At 41.1% G+C, this 8,164-nt stretch overlaps 2 protein-coding genes across 9 annotated transcripts in view; one reads left to right on the top strand and one right to left on the bottom strand.

Moving 5' to 3' along the window:
• pomgnt2 (protein O-linked mannose N-acetylglucosaminyltransferase 2 (beta 1,4-)) overlaps positions 1-5,245 on the bottom strand; it is a 49,319-nt gene extending 44,074 nt beyond the window's left edge. For 5 of the 8 annotated variants that reach the window (XR_003463582.1, XR_003463580.1, XR_003463579.1 and 2 more), the window contains exon 1: positions 4,913-5,245. The gene's annotated coding sequence lies outside the window, so the exon portion shown is untranslated. Of the gene's footprint in view, positions 1-4,125; positions 4,177-4,737; positions 4,802-4,912 lie in introns of those variants that run through there. The other 3 variants (XM_027286863.1, XM_027286861.1, XM_027286860.1) reach the window with 3 other exon arrangements.
• Positions 5,246-7,673: 2,428 nt separating this feature from the next.
• snrka (SNF related kinase a) overlaps positions 7,674-8,164 on the top strand; it is a 45,909-nt gene continuing 45,418 nt past the window's right edge. The window contains exon 1 of the mRNA XM_027287176.1: positions 7,674-7,697. The gene's annotated coding sequence lies outside the window, so the exon portion shown is untranslated. The remainder of the gene's footprint in view (positions 7,698-8,164) is intronic.

Here is an 8,164-nt window from a genome sequence, read left to right on the forward strand (position 1 = left end):
ATTTCCTCCCTCCACCTGCTTTTCTTTCCCATCGGCCACTTGACTGCTGATCTCTTCTAGCCGTGATGATGCGTCCCTATTCGTTGTCATCTTTATTCCTGGACCAAATGTGGCCTGTCAGGTTGGATCAAGTCGCTTTGAGCTCAGTGTAGCACTAGGGAGAATTAATGGCCCAGCAGCCATTATCTGGCTGTACAAAGACAAGCCTCATACCCTTTCTCTCACTTTGCATCTCTTTCTCAAACACATTTGGACAGACAAGCACGCACACACACACACAATGTTCTGTTACATAAATGCGGCGCAATGCCATCTGAGTGGAGTGGTGAAAAAATAGGTTGGCTGCTTTGTAATGACTGGCAGTGAATGCCTGCAGTCTGTGTTAGACACATCACATGTCTGACTACTCACCTATTCCACACTGAGACTGATTACTCAGCTGATTGATAGCCCGCTGCTTAATAACATTTTTGTCCTTCCCTATATCACTTGCTAACAGAGCACTACTATGCCTGAAACACAGCAGATATTAAGCCAAAGACTGTACACTACGTTGTGCTGTCTGTTCTCGCAAGGGACACAAGAGAACCGAGGCTGGTGTGGACAATCTGCAGACTGTGTGTGTGTGTGTGTGTGTGTGTGTGTGGAAGTGACAGACAGACAAAGAGGAACAAAGTGAGAAGGACGTTGTCTAAAAACACCGCAGCGTGGCACTTCAGCACTGCCCCGGGACAACAGGCAACATGCCAGAAAAGGGACAGAAATAGAATACCGAGCCCGGGTGTACTCTTCAAGATATTCGCTCGAGCTCTTAAGTTGCTGCTCTTGTCCGTTTTGGAAACTTTGGTAACCTGAGAATTCAGGAGGATTTTCATCTTGTTCAAAATTGTGTAGGACACAGTGTCAGGGACGAAAGCTCTCACTGAGCATCCTCTGGTGCATAACTGTCCTTAAAGGGAGGAGATATTCCTTACACATTTGTCTGTGCGTACAGTCCACATATGGATGTAATTAATGTCACACAGACCCTCAGGTCAGTCCTTTCATATCTGGTATAAACGTGTATTATTTTTAACAGCTGCTATGAACCCAGTATGATAAAACAAGATAGGATAGACTTTAATGATCCCACACCAGGTTATTCATTCATTCATTCATTCATTCATTCATCTGTCCACATGCGCTATCATTGTTGTATGTTCTGGAATGAATGCCACAGAACTTTTATGATCTAGTTTGACAGCTAGCTCTGGTTAATGTCGCACTACCAGATATCAAGTCTTGTTTGACTCAGGGATCGAAGTAAGCAGGGTCAGAGTAGGGCCATCTTGGGGGGGAAATGGTGAATGGGACACTGCTGGGAAGTAGCAGGATCCCGTTTCGAGGCTAATATATTATGTGATATCAAACTTGTGCACTTGCCAAAGCCCAGTCCAACATTTTAGAATCGGACACATTTTCAACCCTGGCATCAGCAGCAACAGCCAACAACAGCCCTACTACAGAGCTTCCTGCTAGCTATTGTAAAGCCTGAACTGCTGTACAGAAAGACATGTTTGACCAAGTCTTTTTGGTCTTTTTTGAACAGCAAAGGTTACAAAAAGATACCTAACCTAAATTTTGACCAAATGTACGTCACATGGATGATCAAGGCCAGGCAGATGCAGAATAATTTGGTTTAACAGACACTGTAGTAATCTGGCGCTAGACAAAAAAATCCCAATAAATGATTACTAATGTTGCATCCAAGGAATATCTGAAGTTAGTTAAGGACATGGAATCAAGTGAAAGAAAGTTAAACCATAGGTTTCAAAGGAGCACCTTTGTATCAACATTTTTAAGCAGACAACAGAAATCTTTCAGTTGTGTTGTGTGAGAGAGATTTGTATGAAGTTCAGGCTGATAAATATAGCCTAGTATCTCTGGAAGCTCTGGGACTTGTGGGTTTGGCTGAACAGCACAAGTTTCTAATGACTCACACACCAGAGCGTCAGTGATCGGAGGTTATAATGGATAACTGAAATACTACAAAGTAATTATTACCACCTTGACAGATGAATCTGAATAGTTGGTTTCTTATCTGCATGAAACCTCTACACTTGTTTGTGTTGACGTGTTCCCTGACACCTCAGACAGGCCAAATAAAATATTAAGACTGTCAGAAACCTGAATCTTTAGACAGTGCAAGTGTCTGAAAGCTTGCAAAGTGTTTCACTGGATCACGACTTTGAGAAAGACTCCAAATCATAACCTGTGAGCTTTGTGACAATCAGAGAATCATCTGATTTGAGGGTACAGTCAAGTGTCTGCATAGTGAACTTGCACGAGCCTTGTAAGTATACGTATTTGCAACTTTTCTAGTGCCGACAACCTCCGTGGTAGGGAAAGTGACTTGAGGCTGGCTCTAGAAGTGAGTCAGTCTCCATAAATCCCCATGTCCAAATGTCCAACTTCACAGCAGAAATAAACATGTTTACAGCCCGGTACAAAAAACTGTTCTGGTCAATACAGCTAATTTTCATGACAACTGTACTGAGGGTGATTTTTTATAGAACTGACCTGTTCAAGTTATATTAAGTTATTCAGAATTAACATTACAGATGGCTTATTAGAGCACCCAAGTGTCAATTCCACCAATGATCCACATCTTTGCCGATTTTTAGATTTGACCAGGAGACAAAGAGGCAGTACAGCCAACATGGCAGTGGCTATTTTCAGCTTGTTATAATCTATCAACCTTCAAACTCGACAGAAACAACATAAAACTCATCAAAACCATCTTGGTTAGTTGTTCCACTGTTCCAGCAATCATCAGTTCCGGTTTGGTTGCAGACACACCCTTAATCTAACAGCACAGAGCGCTCACCTTGCACCAGAAGGTACAATTTCAAACTCTGACAATTAAACAAAAAAGGCATGCAGCCCAGAATGACAGCAGTCTGTTATGAGAGGCACCTCTTTTACTTTCTTATTGAGGTCACTGTGCTGGAAATCCTGAGACGCGTGCACATCAGCTCCTCCACAATGCAAAGCCTTGCACCGCACGGATCTCCCTGCAGAGACGTTTATGTGCATCTATGCACAAGTATGTTTTCAGACTCACCCTAACGCATAAACTGTTTTGTAAAAAAAGGACTGAGCCCCATACTGTGTGTGGATGCATCTACTCACTGTGACACTTTTGAAAAGCCATGCAAGTCAATTCTGCTCAGCGGTTAGGGGGATGTGGAAATACATGAATATCAGTTACTTTAGAGACGAGACTGCAAGCAGAATTTCGCCTCGAAAATGCAAAAGTATTCACAAAGGGTGATCCAAACTCATCTTTTCCTGCACAAGTCAGCGATTCAGTTTTTGTGATAAAAAAAAAGTTGCAGCTTTGAATTTTTCCCAAAGACGAGAGCAGAAATGCAGATCAAAGGGACAGAATAATGGAAAGAGAGCTCTGGGTCTGTAACACGAGACCCTCGTTGAACGTCTCGGCTCATTGCAGACATAAAAGAGGAGAGAAAACAAAAGAAATTGACAAATGATATCAAATCGCAGGTGGTGGTGTAATCGAGATGTGACAAGGAGATTTCAAATGAACTCACAGCTGATATTTTCTAACCAGAGGCAGAGCAGCCAATCGAAATCCGGTATATTGCCTGCAAAACATCTTTTACATTTTGGGGCTCAAAACACACATATGACTTTAAAATAAACGACATTAATATTCAGAGTCAGAGAGCCCTCTGAAGAATAGAAGCAAGTGCCGGGACATGACTTAACATGATGGAGCGTAAATACCACACAAGCAGTATTACAGTGTTTTCATTGTCACAGCACTGGTGTCGTTACTGTGGAACAGATCCACACAGAGGAGATCTATGACAGAGACAGACCCGTTCAGTTCCAATGCAGCACACTGGAGCAAAAAATGATTAGAAGAGCAATTATTCTTCGATCTGTGTCCTAAACCTTATCATTACACGTTACTGATACACTGACAGTGGGGAGCTGGGCACAGACAGAAAACAAACAAACAGGACAAAAATATCCAGGTATAAATGAAGAATTATTACACCAACAGATTAATGATGTTTGCCCTAAATGATCGCTGACTAGAGATGAGCTTTAACCCACCTGTTTAATCACCACCTTGTCTCCATCACTGCTCAGGCCTACTAGAGCTGCAACTATTGGTCGATTTATTGATTAGTCAACTGAAAGAAAATTAATCTCCGATCACTTTGAGGACCGATTAATCATTTGCTAATCATCATTAACAACATGGACCATTGATTCCAGCTTCTTACATGGGAGGATTTGCAACTTTTGTTCGTCATTTATGAAAGTAAATGAAGAGTTTCTGGGATTTTAGACAAATAACAAACATGAAGACTTTACAAACAGTGATGGGGGTTTTCACAATGTTCTTACAGTCTGTAGATCAAGCCATGAATCAAAGTAAGTTGCTTAGCTGCAGCACTGTAGAGCAAAAACACACTGTGTGTGTGAGGGAGTTTTAAATGTGTTTGAAGATGTGTTAAACTACTATTTGAGACGATAAAATATAATGTGTACATACATACAGGCTGTTAACTCATTCATTGAATCGAATATTTGAAGTTCATTTGAAATATGTTTAGAGCTGTGCGATATTCACAGCACTGAAGAAGTCAGGGAGTGTGTGCACACATCTCATAGACTAGCTTTAGTGCATTAACACACACATCTGTGAGCGCATAAGTAGACCTGTGTGTCAGCTGGAAGCTTCTGTCTTCATAACGGTAACGTTAGCAGCCGGACACACTCCTCTCTGAGACACACACACATACACCTGCTCAGTGACAGTCAGGCTCACGGAACCGTATCGATACATCGATAGCATTATCAATGAAAAAGCCATTGCGTGTGCAGTCATTCTTACCTGAGGTGTGAGTGAAAGTGTTGCTTTTGTCTTTGCAGACAGTTGAGAGGTTAGCTCATGTAGGCAGCAGCAGTGCCTCAGTGTATCGCAGACACGGGTCCTGAGCGGGAACACAACACATGTAGTGGAAATGACAAGAGGAACAATGGCGGACACTGTCTCTTCTATCAGTCGAAACAACGACGTGTTCAGTCATTACATTCTCACAGACACAGCCGGGGCTTGTTTTGCCGCTGTTTACGAGCTAGGCTAGCCGACAGAGACACGGCAGCTGCCTGGTTACCGACTCCACTCTGCTGTGGCGCTCCAGTCTCCACCTACCGCCCTGGGAAATCCCGCGGTCCCAGATCTCGCGATAACTAACTCTAATTGTCATATGTGCGATTGATGATTATTGCGTATTGTGCATATTTATGTGACACACTGGTGAAAGCAGTGTCAACAGTCTGTCAAAAATAAAAGTATTAAAAACAATGTAATAATTTTACTTGAGTAAAAGTATGTTTGTATTACACAAAATGTACCACTGCAGGCTCTTTGACGTGACAATCATCCAGTAACATATAATATGATTAATAAACAAGTTAGTGATATGTTTTTAAAACGTGTGTTACCATTGGCCTTTGTTCTCAGCAGACCTGTGGACATTTTGACTTGTCTCACTAGGAAAAACTGGAAAAAAAGATGGATGACCTTCATTCATGAAGTCTGGTGAATAATTCTGGTGCAGGGAACGCAAATATGGACACTTAGGTATAGACTGAGTGGTCTCAGTTAAGGTGAAAATGAATGATTTGTCTCAGAAGGACATGGGCTATACAGCAATGAGAGAGGTACAATCATTAGCAGCAAAAAACCCAAAGAAAAAACAAAACACATCTATTTTAGATTTCCTCCATCAAACAGACGGAATCTCCAGAGAAGCACATCTAACTAACTCTGTTCTGAGATCAGCCTATAGGCGCACTGTGTCACAGTGTGTTGGTATGTCAAAGGCAAAACAACACTGCCATCTTGAGTTTGAAAAAAGAAAAGCAAGCACTTACTGACAGTACTGTTTTAATTTTTGTGTTTGTTTTTATTTTTAAATTCATTTAACAGGCATGCCTTGTCAAAAGTTAATTAGTGGAGTGTCTTGCCCTCTTAATGTGTGAAACCATCACTTATGTTGCTCAGAGGTGGTGCTGGGATACAAGCCCTGTTTGACTACAACATTCCAGACTACTTCATAAAGCTGATTGAAAGACAGGGAACAAACATGTGGAGAATATATTTTGCTATGTGTTCCTTTGTAGTACTGATGTCATCAGTGTTTGTGTGCAATGCAGAAAATAATACGAATAAAGAAAAAAACATTAAACTTTTGACTGGTACTGTAAGATCTCATCATTACTTATACATAAATATCAAAGAGGCGGTTTATATAATGAAACCTCTTGTCATTTAGTCCTGGTCTTAATTAAATGTCAAAGACCTGCGCATGGATGACAAATTGAAGGACAAAAAACATAAAGTATGTTAATAAGGTACAAGGACAAGCTACCAGGAAGATAGAGGACGAACACATTCTTACAAAAGATACTCTCAGCTGCTCATTGATCTTAAATACAGGTCAAATACACTTTTTAAAGATGCCACAGAGAACAACAACAGGGTGTTTTTCCACACCATTGTCATATTTCCCCACTCGTTTATTCATATTTTTCCATTATTATGACATTAATGACAATTAACAATGGCTACATTCAGTTATGTGTGACATTTGACAGATGCTACTTTTGTGGATGTTGGCTCATGTGTATGACTACTGGGACATTAACCAGTGTTTATGCCATTAATCTTTTAGTTTCTCCTCCTCTAACTTCTCTGTACAGTGTATTTCCATACAGTATTTTCCCTCATAATTAAATCTGCATTTGGAAATATATATTTAGGCATTACTTCCCTTTAATATCATTGTTATTTCCTCACAGTATCTTATTATTCTCTGACGTGGAGGCTGTTTTCTGCTGTTAGAATACCTCAGTTGTTGTGCACATTACTTTAATTTAATATATGTTTCAGTTCATATTCACTACTGGACAAAATATTTAGAGCCACGTTCAAATGACTTGTAAAAAATACAAAACAAAACTCAAACTCAAAGTGCAACAGAAACACAAATTATGAAGCAACACTCCTATGAAAGAGACTTTTCTCCATCTTTTCTTCTCTTCGTGGAAACAACCAGTGATTTTTCTTTTTTAAGTCACAGCAAACGTTCAGTGAAGGAACAGACTCGGGTAAGTAAAAGAGACATAGATACACAGATATCTGTGTTTTCTGTCACTAGATGTCACTGTCCACCTTTTATTGGGAGGGCCGAGCAGACTGGGTTGGTATTGACGGGCAGTGGATCCATCGCGCTAAAACACAGATTGTAAATCATGTTGTATGAAACACAGATATTTAAAGATGATCACCACATTAAGTGTGTGTTGGTTATCGTCGCCTTTTATTAAAGTATAGACCATTGTTGTTAAATTAAAGACTGCTATGTGTGTTTGAAAAAGAGACCACTTTAGAAGTACTTTCATTAAAGCCATACTGCCATAACTCCATATATCACACACACACACCCTGCCGCGTATGATTTACCGTCACAATGTTTCGGCAACATTTCCAAATCAAAAGACTTTGTTTGACGTCAGAGTTGAATGCGGTTGGTGATGCTCTTGTGCTGCGTTCATGTGGTCCTCGGCACTCTGAGCTCTGAAACTGTGAACGTATACAACTCCCCCCACAGGTGAGCGCAAATTAGTCAGACGATAATACCAAATTAGTCAAATGAATGTAAAACTATTTTTTATTCTTGCTTGCCAGACAGAATAAAAAGTCTGGCTTGTGTTATCTAATATAACTTAATTCATCTGTTAAACTCGTGCAATGTATATCTCTTGAACGGTGGAAAATGTTATCGAAAATGACAGACTATCTGCTGGAGCAGGTGAAACGTGAGCTCACACATTCGCCAGGTTTCCAGTTGATTCCGGCCCTAAAGTCTGACGGTGTTGGAAACGTCGACACTTTTTCTCAGCACGTGAACGCAGCATCACAGCCCCTACCGCCTGGGCAGGGAGGATACGGGCTGCCGTTGCCAACGATGCAATGCCTCGTTTTACGCATGAACCCTGGGCATAGGCACCTTCTGAGTGCCGCGGTCACCACGAAGAGGCGGCACCACCACCACCACCCTCGTCTTTCACGGCTCCG

This window comes from Larimichthys crocea, chromosome XIII, assembly GCF_000972845.2.
Source record: "Larimichthys crocea isolate SSNF chromosome XIII, L_crocea_2.0, whole genome shotgun sequence".
Taxonomy (NCBI): domain Eukaryota; kingdom Metazoa; phylum Chordata; class Actinopteri; family Sciaenidae; genus Larimichthys; species Larimichthys crocea.